The 12,328-nt window shown below is 35.9% G+C and overlaps 1 protein-coding gene across 1 annotated transcript in view; it reads left to right on the plus strand.

Moving 5' to 3' along the window:
• Positions 1–11,043: 11,043 nt before the first annotated feature.
• Positions 11,044–12,328, plus strand: part of LOC110999329 (zinc finger protein chinmo) — a 41,763-nt gene continuing 40,478 nt past the window's right edge. Inside the window, exon 1 of the mRNA XM_022268341.2 lies at positions 11,044–11,155. The gene's annotated coding sequence lies outside the window, so the exon portion shown is untranslated. The remainder of the gene's footprint in view (positions 11,156–12,328) is intronic.

Genomic DNA, 12,328 nt, shown 5'->3' on the forward strand with positions numbered 1-12,328 from the left:
ATTTTATGAGCAGGATTGGCCTTGTGGCTACAGCGTATGACTCAAACCCTGAGTCGTGAGTTCCTTTTTATTTTATAGAACAGGGGGCAAACGGGCAGGAGGCTCACCTCATGTTTAGTGATACCGCTGCCCATGGACACTCTCAATGCCAGAGGGCGCGAGTGCCTTTCCGGCCTTTTAAGAATTGGTATGCTCTTTTCTTGAAGGACCCTAAGTCGAATTGGTACGGAAATACTTCAGTGGGCAGCTGGTTCCACAAAGTGGAGTTCGTGAAAGAAATATCGAGAGGAAACCGCAAGGAAACTTCATGCCTTTGCAGAATCCAATGGCGTCTGTTAGGCTGATATACTATTATATAAAGAAAATAATGATTAAGAGCAATCTGAGATCAAGAGACGTGAGGCGAATAATTATTTTAGTCATCAATTTTAATCCATCCTTCGAAATGGTTTTTTAAATGCCGAATTTTTCATACTTAGGGCCTGTTTCACAATGTCCGGATAAGTTCCAAATAAGCTATTTATTACTTATTGGTATGATAAATAGTATTTTTGCGTTTCACGACTGTCAGATAGCGCTATACGTCATGAAATTCGAAGTATCTTATTTGGAACTTTTATCTTTCGAATAATTTATGTGTTGCATAGCTATTTGGCACTTTATCCATACATTGTGAAACAGGCCCTTAGTAAAAATCAAGGCACCTTTGAAGTACTTACCGAATAGGCTTCTATCCGAAGTAAACCACAGCGGAGGCGTAAACAAGCTCCTGGGATCGTTGCCATGGTAACGGTTCGGTTCAAATTAGGAGCCTATTGATTATAGCCTTTAGAACTGATAATAATTGTAGAATGTTACGGGAAATCCGAACTTCAATACAATAAACAAGACTTAATAAAGACATACTTGTGATCTGTTTAATATTGCTATTATTGTTAAGAAATATTTAAAAAGCAATCAAGCAATCTTTTGCGTCTTTCAAGAAAGAGCCTAGACTTAAAAAGCCGAAACGCACTTGCGAGCCTTCTAGCAACGTAAGTGTTCATGTAAAAAAAATATTTCGTTGGTAACATTTCGATCTTATATCTTAATTTTAATAGACTGACTTCTGTCCCTGATCATAGGAACAGCTCGACGTCGCTAAGCACATGGAAAAAGACGTGAATTGATAACCTTCAACGAATTTCTGAAGTTGGTTAAAAATTATTTTGTTATGTTTTCTTATTGACGTCAACAGATTTCACAAAATTATGATGACGTCAAAATTATTACTTTGTTTATATAATTATTTTTTATTAATAATTATCACATTTGGTGATATATGATAAAAAGCGCACCAGCTAGTGTCAGAATAACAGATACACCCTTCTAATGATGAGATTGCTTTGCATCCAGCTGTTGGAGGTCTTCATTCCAACAGCAGGATGCAAAGGGCTTTTAATTGTTGATTATATTTCTATGTGTGTTAATTTGACTTAGATACAAGGCTAGGACGGACTCAATTAATTATAGAAAAAGAAGATATATATTTAAATATTCTACGAATTGTGTTAAATTTTCTAAGAATCGCAAACTTTTACTTACAGAAAAACATAACATTTTATAGTTACCAAACATTATAATCTAAGTTTGGCAGATTCCCCCTTGGGGAGGCACTGACAGAATCGTTACGTTGAATTTTGTTCAGTAAGTTTTCTGTTTGTTGTGAAATATTAAGACACTTGATCGAAGTATTTAGTAAACATAAGCCAAGAAATATATTTTTTATACAAACGTAATCACTTCCTTGAGCATTCGTTATCAAAATTCATAGAAGATAAAACGTGCTATCATTACTTCCTCGTTATTTGAAAGGGCTTAGCAAATGGTCTTATTCTGGTGATCGTGTACTCTATCGTTTATATGTCATACGTCACGATAATTAATTTGGAAAAGTGTACATTTACCTATGTTTAAATTGTTGAAATATTTTTGATATTATAAATTAAGACTACTTTAGGCCCGGTGCTCATTATCGGCATCTCCATGATATATGATCGTAGTAATAAAAATACCGCTTCGGGTAAGCTTGAGGCTACTGCATCGGCAGCTTTGAGGCTGCTTCCGGATACTTCGAGATCCTTCGGTATGCCGACGTCTGCCGCGCCGCCAGCGCCGAGGAAACAGTTCGGGGGAAGGCAGGACAGTGCGGCATGCTTATGGAGGCCTCGTCATCCCAAAGAACGTTGCAGCATGCTTAGACATAGTTTCCGACAGTATGCGCTTGCATGTATTAATGCCGGAGGATTCTTTTTCTTGCCGATACCGATAATGAGAGCCGGGCCTTAACATTGTAAACTAATGATTATTATTATTGTAATACAAACACTGTATAGAGTGTTTATATATATTTTATTTTCTTAAAAATCATAAAAAAAACGACAAATATATTTTAAAACTAGAGGAGTTTTATAAAACTGATGACTTTTTTTGACCATTAAGCATAGGATATTATATGAAAATTAGAAACAAAAATGTTCTATGGTCTAAAAATATTTGAAGATTCAAACTTTTAAGATTTTTTAAGAACAAACAAAAGCTTCAGGCATTAGTTTTTTTAGTAGTAGGCTTCAGATCCGTATACAAGAAGAGTCAGTTTAAGGTGTCATCTATAGGTTTGCCTAAAGGGAGTATTCTTTGTACACATGTATTGTATACCAACTATATTACTTAGAAATGTTTATAACGATCACGATATGCGTAAGTACTATCGCGTTTAAAACGATAGTACGTCATATTACAGCGGTGCTCAGAATAAGGCGTCTGATACAGTAAGCGATATCCATTATTTCATCTATAGACCTGACCTTTAAAACCATGACCGTCAATATCAAGCTTGTTATACAACACCATCTTTTTGACATTGACAGCCAAAGCTTTGTTATTACGCCATTAAAAAAACAATACACTAATAAGTATTTGTTCTCCGTACAGTTTTAATACAATAAGAATTTCTTTAATCATTTGTTTGATTTCTTTGAAATGTAGTAGTAACCAGACGGACGAATGTAAATAAAACTACTATAGTGGTGTTCATAAAGGTTCATTGTTATGTTCCATATATTTGATTTGAACTTAGTATAATTTTTTTTTATAGAACAGGGGGAAAACGGGCAGGAGGCTCACCTGATGTTAAGTAATACCGCCGCCCATGGACACTCTCAACGCCAGAGGGCTCGCGAGTGCGTTGACGGCCTTTTAAGAATTGGTACGCTCTTTTCTTGAAGGACCCTAAGTCGAATTGGTCGAAAATACTTAATAAATGCACACGATAATTACAACCTGCATAAATCACATTTTACGTTAATACCTAGACCTCTCGACGGACTAAAAAGCTTAATCTTTTAGTCTTTGGTCTGATAGAGAGAGCATATGTGCCTGGTATTAATGCACTTCTTGCGTAGAGTCAATCAAGATTGAAGTACGTTTATTGCTAGAAACCGTAAACAATACATAGGTAGTTGTATTTTTAATTAATGTTTAAGATATCAGTTTAAGTGGGTGTTGAATAGGAAGTGTTGTTAATATTATGCAATTGGTCGGTTATAATGACGTCAGCTCCTAGAGTATATTGCGCTAGAGTGCCTGCGGTAGATATGAATTCTTAATAGAATATTGCGTATAAAATTATTTAAGCGAACGAACTGCTTTCGTTCTTTTTATTTCTTATCGTACCGTTTTGCATTTCTTTACCACAGGCGATGATAACTTGTGAAACTGATCGTGGTGTTACCCCACAGAAGGCACTTTTGCCTATTTGCTTCCAATCACCAGGTGGCGTGACGTTGGCTTGATCCTTATCACGTGGCAGTTTACCACCCAGATGGAACAATTAAGTGAAAGACTCATGTAGAACAGTCCGCTCCAGATATTTCCTTGTTGACCACGACGCTCAGACATGAGCCACCGACTGAAGGGATAGAGCGAAAAAAATTTAATAAAAAATTCACACCTGAAATAACAAACAAGAAATAATTTAGGGAATGAAGCAAAACTAACAAATAGTAGAACTTTATCTTTGTGGAATGAAGATAGACAAATTAAAGAATTTAAAAAAAAATTACCCGAAAGAAGCAAAGCTAACAAATAGTAGAAATTTAATCTTCTCGGAATGCCTATACAAAATTAGTATTTTCGTATGACAAATCGCTGTGTTCACAAAATAAACAAGTTATTTAAGATAAAAAATAATTTTATTTCAATTAATGCGTGTAATGTAGAATAATTGTAAATATTATTCAGCACTCCAGCTTCGGTCTCCAATCGATGGTGACTACAATCACTGCGATGACGTCACACAGAGATTTTGGTACTAATATGTGACCTTAACTATCCATAAGCAACAAACGTGCTCTAGCTAGTTCGTCATCTACTTCGGAGGTGGAAGGTTCACGGACAAATTCCAAGTTCATATATCGTTTTGGACGAATGTTTAGCTTCATTCATTACGACGCAAATGAGTTTGTGTACTTCTCATGTGCGGCCATTATGTACTGCAAGTAGATCATGTCACATCTTAAATATATGTATACACATAATATAGCTGTTTCCTACTTCATATATATGGGGCAAAGGAATAAATGTACTATGAGTTTCGAGCTGTGCCATCAAAAGACGGCTTCCAATTACAGGGCTCAAGAAGGTGAAAATTAAAATTGAGAATCTTAAAAACTTCAATAACCGACAGCGCACCCACTAAAATGCGTGTCCATGGGCTGCAATGACACCCCTTTACGGGCGTCTCCTTGACACAGTTGCCGTATGCTGTCAAACAAAATATTTCTGAAGAGTCCAACTCTTTTATATGGATTAGTAACTTTAGTGACTTTTGATGTTAGAAAAAAGGTTAATGCCTCATAGTTTTAGCATGAATTTATATATTCTGTGAATAGGTGATACTCTAAAAACAAATAGTATAATAATGTAAATATACTGAGAGCTGAATTTTCCTGCACAAACATAGTTACAAAACCATTGAGATATTATACTTTTTCGGAGAAGTACGAGCACACACTAGCTTCTACAGCTTCGCCAGCGTGGATCTCTTGTATTTTGGCAAGATTTGCGTTCTCTAACAATAATCTTCGTTCAGTCAGTTAACACAGACTTTTTTTTTATAATTTGGAAATTAATTTACGTGAATACATTAATTTAAGTGAGGTCCAACGCTTCGCCGTTTGCTCCTAGACCTCCTTTTCAGTACTGTTTTTCCCCATTGGTTATCTGTCCTTCGGGGAATATGCCATTGCTATTCAATTGCATAATATAATGTTTCTTCTATCTCAGTGACTCTAGTCCTTCTATGGACCTCAACAAAAGCCTAAGGTGACATTAAAAAATTGTAATTTTTCGCCCTGTAATTAATTATCCTTTTATATTTAATTCTCTAGGTACAACACTTTTACATGAATATTGAAGTCGGTTATTTGAAAACTTTGTATTTAATAATTTAGTATTAGTTGTATAGGCTCTATGCGGATGGATCTATTTTTAATATGCGGGTAGCGTGCCCGTAAAAGCGGTTGCGATTGACGAATAAATAAAACGTATACAAAATTACAATTAGTTCTAGTATTCTATGAACACAATGCTTTCGAGAAATTGTTCAAGTTACGGCTTAGTAACAGTTTTGCTAGCTACTAACCTCTTTACTTTTAAAAACTGTATGGACTATATAACTTTAAATTTTCGGACATAAATTGTAACCAATTTGTCTTCCACCGTCAGACATTGTATCCTTTGATATGTATCTACTAATTATTATTATTATAATAGCCTCTTTATTTCCATAATGAATAATATATTTTAAACAAGTATATCATATGAAAAAAATTATATGTGCATGCATTAAAAATAGACTATTTCTATTTCATTTATCCTTAAATTTAATTTAATTACTAATTTCAATGTCAATAAATTTTAAGTAATAATATGTACTTAATAATAAATGAAAATAGCTCCGGTCCAAAACAGTTACGCCGGCTAAATGTAAGGAGACTGTGCTACATAATATAGTCAAAATGCACTTATATTTCATAATACGCATGCGCATATAATTATCACAAAGCGATAGCTGGCCATCTCGGCCAACACCTTCTGTCTTCTTTGCCGATGAGTAGGGATGCCAACAGGCTCGAATTTAATGACGTGGAATAAGTGATACCATTATGATCCTATGTTCCAAAGTAATCGTATTTTATTTATTATTATTTTTTTCTGACACCTCATCCGAGCTATAGGTACTAGTCACTATCCCCTCGCCTAGAGCGTTATGCACTTGGTGACGTCCTGCAGCAGCAGAAATCGGTGCGATAAAGGGAAGTGGATCTACAGAAGCCAAGATATCTGGACTACCATGACAACACCGTGAGGTTCATGTAATGATTGCAGCGTTAGAAACAGTATGTACTTGCCGATAAAAGGAGGCATAATTATTCTATTTGCTTAACGGTTGATTTAAGAATTGGTAGTTGGAATAAAAAAATCTAATATGAATTAGAAGTTATTAAATATAATTAATATTTTTTTTAGTATCAAAACGTTTGTCTTGCCGGAATTTCAACGTGACCTCATCATTAAAAAGTGAAGTTGAAAAGTGAAAAAATCTCGAAATATGTTAAAAGCCATAAATCTATACAAATTGATGTATGAAGTAAACAGAACATCGTTCAAGGTCGGGGCTGTGACGTCATAATAGATTCCTTTGGTATTCTTTTGTTACGTTACTTTCATATCTAATTCAGTTTTGTATATTTGTAACTAATAGATTTATTTCCAAAACATTTTAAATTTTGTTTTGTTCTAACTGCAGCTGAGTTTCATCATCGGACGTCGAGGCAGAATGCAAAATACTATCCGTATTACCTCGACGTCCGTCATTCTACAAATGCTAGTGCACGTTTTCTAAGGCAGTTTTTTCCGCGCACCACTATGTGGAACTAGCTGCTCAATTCGATTTGGGACCCTTCAAAACGGAGTGTACCAATTTTTAAAGGCCTATTGGCCATGTAGGTGTCCATGGGCGGCGGTTTTTATATCGCGATTTGTTAGGATTGTTTTTATAAACTTTCTCAGATAACAAAGAACCAAATATAAACACTGCATGTTCTAGGTGTGGTGTGTTTGACGGAAGTCGAGAATTTTCCCGCTTGCATGAGTGTGTGTTCGCCTCGTGCAACTATCCGTTCGAGGTCGCCCACATTTGATCTGTGCAAATTTCGTGCGCTAAGGTCGCTGTCCGCTTCCAGGGTCGAATAGCCAATTTTTGCTTGTTAATTATAAAAATAATGCGTTATATAATGTTACATACATCTCACTCGCACCACTTGCCCTTCGATATATCTGTCGCGATCCGCATCGCCGCTGCGGACGCACACAGACGCGTCGACTAGAAAAATACATCCACGAATTTCGGCAATTGCGCGCGTGTGTGCGTGAATGACGTTATCGTACAATGCGATTACAGGGACGAATTCGAATAATTCCAATTACTTTTTTACGCGCTCGCCTATTGTGTTAATATCAGCGCTATCAAAGGATTAATTTATGCGTTATTGCGTGGTATTGCTAGTTAAGCTAATTAGGTTTATAACTAGTTTGAAACAGAACTTGTAAGCGTTAGTTTTGTGATGTTAGGAAGGTTTTGTTGCAGGGCAGTGCATTTGATATAAATGCCGTTTGGATTCGTGTCTGCGCTTACACGTGCCGCGTTTTCGAGGTCCCCTGGATGCGATCTTTGGCAGTCATTGTATGCAGGCATCGCGTATTTGCGCACTAGCCCCCGCCCCGCACTTCGTTCCGCCCCCGCGTAGCCGAATGTTTTGTACAATGCACGCAGTAGATAATTTATGGGCACGTTATCCTTCAAGTTTTAATACATTTTTTGTTTCAAATGCGTTCATCATTTTCTATTTAATCGTTAGTTATAGGAAAATTCTTGTGTGTAGTAAGAATTTTGCGAATTGGTGATGTTTTTGAATATGAAAAATTTAAACATGGTTTTAAAGAGAGGTCATAGTTATAATACCACTAATTAGATTTATGAATAGTTGATGTTTTAGCTACTTATCTTTGAATGCGTGACCTTAGATAGTAAAATTAAAATGTATTAGATTTATCAATAAACTAATTGTGTCCAATGATTTAATGAATTTCAGACAGTTAAGTATCTTCATTATGTTAATATGTTAGTGACTTGATAAGTTAAGCAAATTACGAACCAAATTTTAAATTATTTAGAAAAATGTAACACTTTCATTTTTTAATTATATCAATAGCTTTTGATCACGACTTGGTTAGAAAAAAGCTTCTTATTTATAATCAAGCGATTAGGATTTAATTACGATTTGTCTGTATGATAAAATTGCATTTTAATATTGATAAAATAGTAATAATAAATAATATCAACGTCAAATTTTGCAATATATATGTAAGCTATTCCTATACAAAATAAAATTCGATGAAAATATTCGATCTACCAGTTTGCCTAGTAACATAAACGCTCTCAATGCTAACCCCAGCTTCATACCAATAGAATACTACGTGCGAACTGCGCATGGTGAAGGAAAACATCGTGAAGACACCGACATGCCTAGAAAGACTTAATTTAGGTCAAAAAATATCAATTAAAAAAAACCGTTTTTTTAAAGTTAGTTATTTAGAAAAAGTTATTTGGCTCGAACCGAATCACAATATATAGGTGCCTACTTAAATTGTTAAGTTGATCAGAAGAGCAAAGTTGTTTTAATATAGGTGACGATTTCCAATAAGAATTCAACTTGGCTAGTTTTTTTCTATATATTCTTATGTTCAAATTTTCGCGCGGTTTCTCAAAACACCGGGGACACCGGGACTCATGACACATGAACACTCTCCAAGCCAGAGGGTTCGCGAGTGGGTTGCCGTCCTTTGAAAAATTGGTAAGTTCCGTCTGACGGTATACCGTTCGGCATGATTAATTCGTGAGGTCACACACCTATGTCCTATTTCATTTATTTAAAACTCGACCCAATTTTTTGGAACTATTTTAGTGGATGTTTCACAGATGCATTCATTGACGGCCTTCTTTGATTTATTGCGTTCGCATTAAAAGAAGCATTCAGAAAATTCTGGATTTTTTTACGTTTTTATAGATAGATTCGTTCTCATGTTTTTTTTTAATTTACATAGATCATGTTTTTATATGTTGCTTCCAAAGGCGACATTTATGTTCTTCGACTTTTTGGGTCAGACGACAGCTGAAGACATATCGGTTTCCTCACGATGTTTTCCTTCACCGTTCGAGCAACTGTTAAATGCGCACATAGAAATAAAGACCATTGGTGCATAGCCAGGGATCCAGAGCAGCCACTACTGCTTTTTCAATGTGTTAAACTGTCTTTTATTTGAGCGAGTTATTTGAAGTTGAAAACATCACTTCTGAAACCACTCGAAACACTGACTTATGTTAATATATTTTTATTTAATAGACAAAAAGTAAGCGCATCGTTTGACCCAGTTATCGAGTGTCTATTTCGGAAATAAGCACGCCAGCTGCATTAGTTTTGTCTATAACCTCATTAGAAAGACCTCCTTTATAATCTAAAGCTTTTATAAAATTTAAAATAATGTAGTATTGATGGGTTTTGTCATCTCGGGCGATTGTTGGTGGCTCCGTGGGGTTATAGTGGGTATGTACAGTGGCGAGTCCCACATAACCCTTCACAGGCAACCGTGCCGCGGGAGGGTATGCGTAACGCATTTCCCCACGAAAAAAAAAATCTGTAGTCTAATGAATATAATATATAGTGCCAAAATATTATAGAACTTATGTAGATTATCTTAAGTTAAAGATATGTAGTATCGTAGGAATTTATTTATATTGCTAATTATTATTTATTTAAAATTCACATAAAATCCTATTACTATTTTTTAAAGGTTGATTAAATTTAAAGGTTGGATTCAGCATACGACTCACATCCCGTAGGCCGTAGGTTCAATCTGGCTTGCGCCCAATGGATTTTCTTTCTATGTACGCATTTAAAATTCGCTCGAACAGTCACTATTTGGTCAGACCAACGTGTAGGCGATTGTCCTCAACTTCTTTTGCCATTTCTCCCCTCTACAGTATATCGTTGCATCGAAAATAATTATTGTTATTTTCTAAGCTAGATGGCGCTGCTAAATTCTCTTTAGATTTATTAATTGCGCGATGAAAGATTATAATAATAAAATAACATAGAAAAAGTATACTGGAGTAAAGTGGCAATGCAATAGCCTACCTTCATGTAGTAATGAGCACCCCCCACATATCCACCCCTGCACATACCCTCACTTTTACACCATCATACGTAAATCTGAACAAGGTTACTTAGTTGAATGTACTTAAAAAATTGTATTGAATTTTTCCTTTCGTAAATGTTTAAACCTTTTTGTATAAATTATGCTCTCTTTGGCTATATCTTCAGTATTTATATTGTTTTGGTTATAATGTATTAGCTGTAGGATTACGAAATAAACAAATAAAAACTCATAACATTGCATTTATAAATTTACGTCTTACATTTGTTATTGAGTTAATAAAATCTCATGGCCAATAATCCGAATGTCACAGTGGTATTTTTCCGATAGTTAATATTTAAATTCTTTCTTACTGTCTTTGAAACCGAAATTACCAAATAAATTTAATCAAAACCTTAGATTACGAATATTTCACAATACTTGGCACATGTAACTACAACTAATAAATCTCTACTAATCTCTGGAGAATACTTCATCATCGAACGGGAGCAGGTATCGGAGTAACAACGCAGGTGTATAATTGATCGGGCCTAAATTCGGTAGAAGCGTTACGCAATGCATTTTTTAGGGTCCGCGAGGTGTGGGCGGGAGGTCGGGATATGACGTTCGATTTAAAGGGTGGGCTCGCAGGGGGCTGCAGGGCTGTTAACGGGCGCCGCGCGCGTGCGCCCTCCAGCCCGTCTTGCCGCCGCCCGATTTCCGTACAAAGTTGACAGTCCGCTCGGCTTACTTCCTCGACAGCGCGTCCGCGCCGTTGCTCAAGGGCTCGAATTGTTGCCCTGGCGCCCGGCCAAACTCCCGTTCAATTCGAGACGCCGATGGCTAACTGATATTTCACGTAAGTATCAGACACCGCGGCCTTCTAAATTGAAAAGAATTAGGCCGTCGAGTGCTTTGTATGTGCAGTGTTTCTGTGTATGTATGTTTGTGTTGTGTCGTGTTTTGTGTTTTGTTTTCAGATTTTCGTGTCGTTTATTAGATTCGGGATTTTATGGTCGATACAAGATTATCAAATAGTTCATGGTTTTTTGTTAGGTTTGAGTAATTAAGGCTCTCATCTCTCTCGAATGTGCTTTTTATGTTACTAGATGTACACATAGTAGTAGTAATTATATAGAAAGTCTTCGAGTTTTATTGTGACAAATTTAACTCCTAGACTACTCATATTTTTTAATAAGCCCCGTTAATATTTTAGTCAGTTAGTACAAAGTATATAACTTAAAACAATCTTATACTAATACTGGTTGCCTGGAAGAATTCGCTCGAAAGCGATAAGGCTGCCAGTTGCCCTCCTTTTCATTTAATTATGTTCAATTTTTATACTGTAATGTAACGAAGTGTTAATAAATAAATATATAATGCGAATGAGGCAATACGATTTTGGCCAAAAACTGCCTAATAACGTTTAGTTGTGGAAAGACGGACGTCGAGATGATACAGGTCGAATTTCATGAAACATCTGCTGAAACTCAGCTGCAGCTCCGAACTCTGAACTTTCTCCATGGTATATGTGAATATGCAGATTTTTTAAAGCGAACGATATCGCAGCTGCGGGTAAATAAGGAAAACACAGCAAGTGGTGTACGTATGACGCGTATACTTTACGACACTGTTTTTAGCTCAAAATTCGGCCAACCTTTGTCTATTGTCTACCACTACCATATATCACTATAAATATGTCTAATGCTATATCGTTGGGCTTTTTAAGCGTTTTATATTGTTCTCGCCTGGACTTCGGCCAAAACGCATCGAAATATTACTAAGCCTTAGCATCACCACATTTATCAAGTATTGTAACAGAATTGCGCACTCTATCTAGTACCGTTACACCATACTTAGTATGGTAACGTTAGTATCGTTACCTAATGGAACTAATAATATTCGAATACTCGTAAAAGTAATTTCGTATTTGTGTCTTTTACGTCCACGGAGCGCTGCATACGCTAAAAATACTAACGTTACTATACTTGGTATGGTAAACTATACTAGCTAGTAATATTCGAGTACTCGT

Source organism: Pieris rapae, chromosome 12 (assembly GCF_905147795.1).
Source record: "Pieris rapae chromosome 12, ilPieRapa1.1, whole genome shotgun sequence".
Classification (NCBI taxonomy): domain Eukaryota; kingdom Metazoa; phylum Arthropoda; class Insecta; order Lepidoptera; family Pieridae; genus Pieris; species Pieris rapae.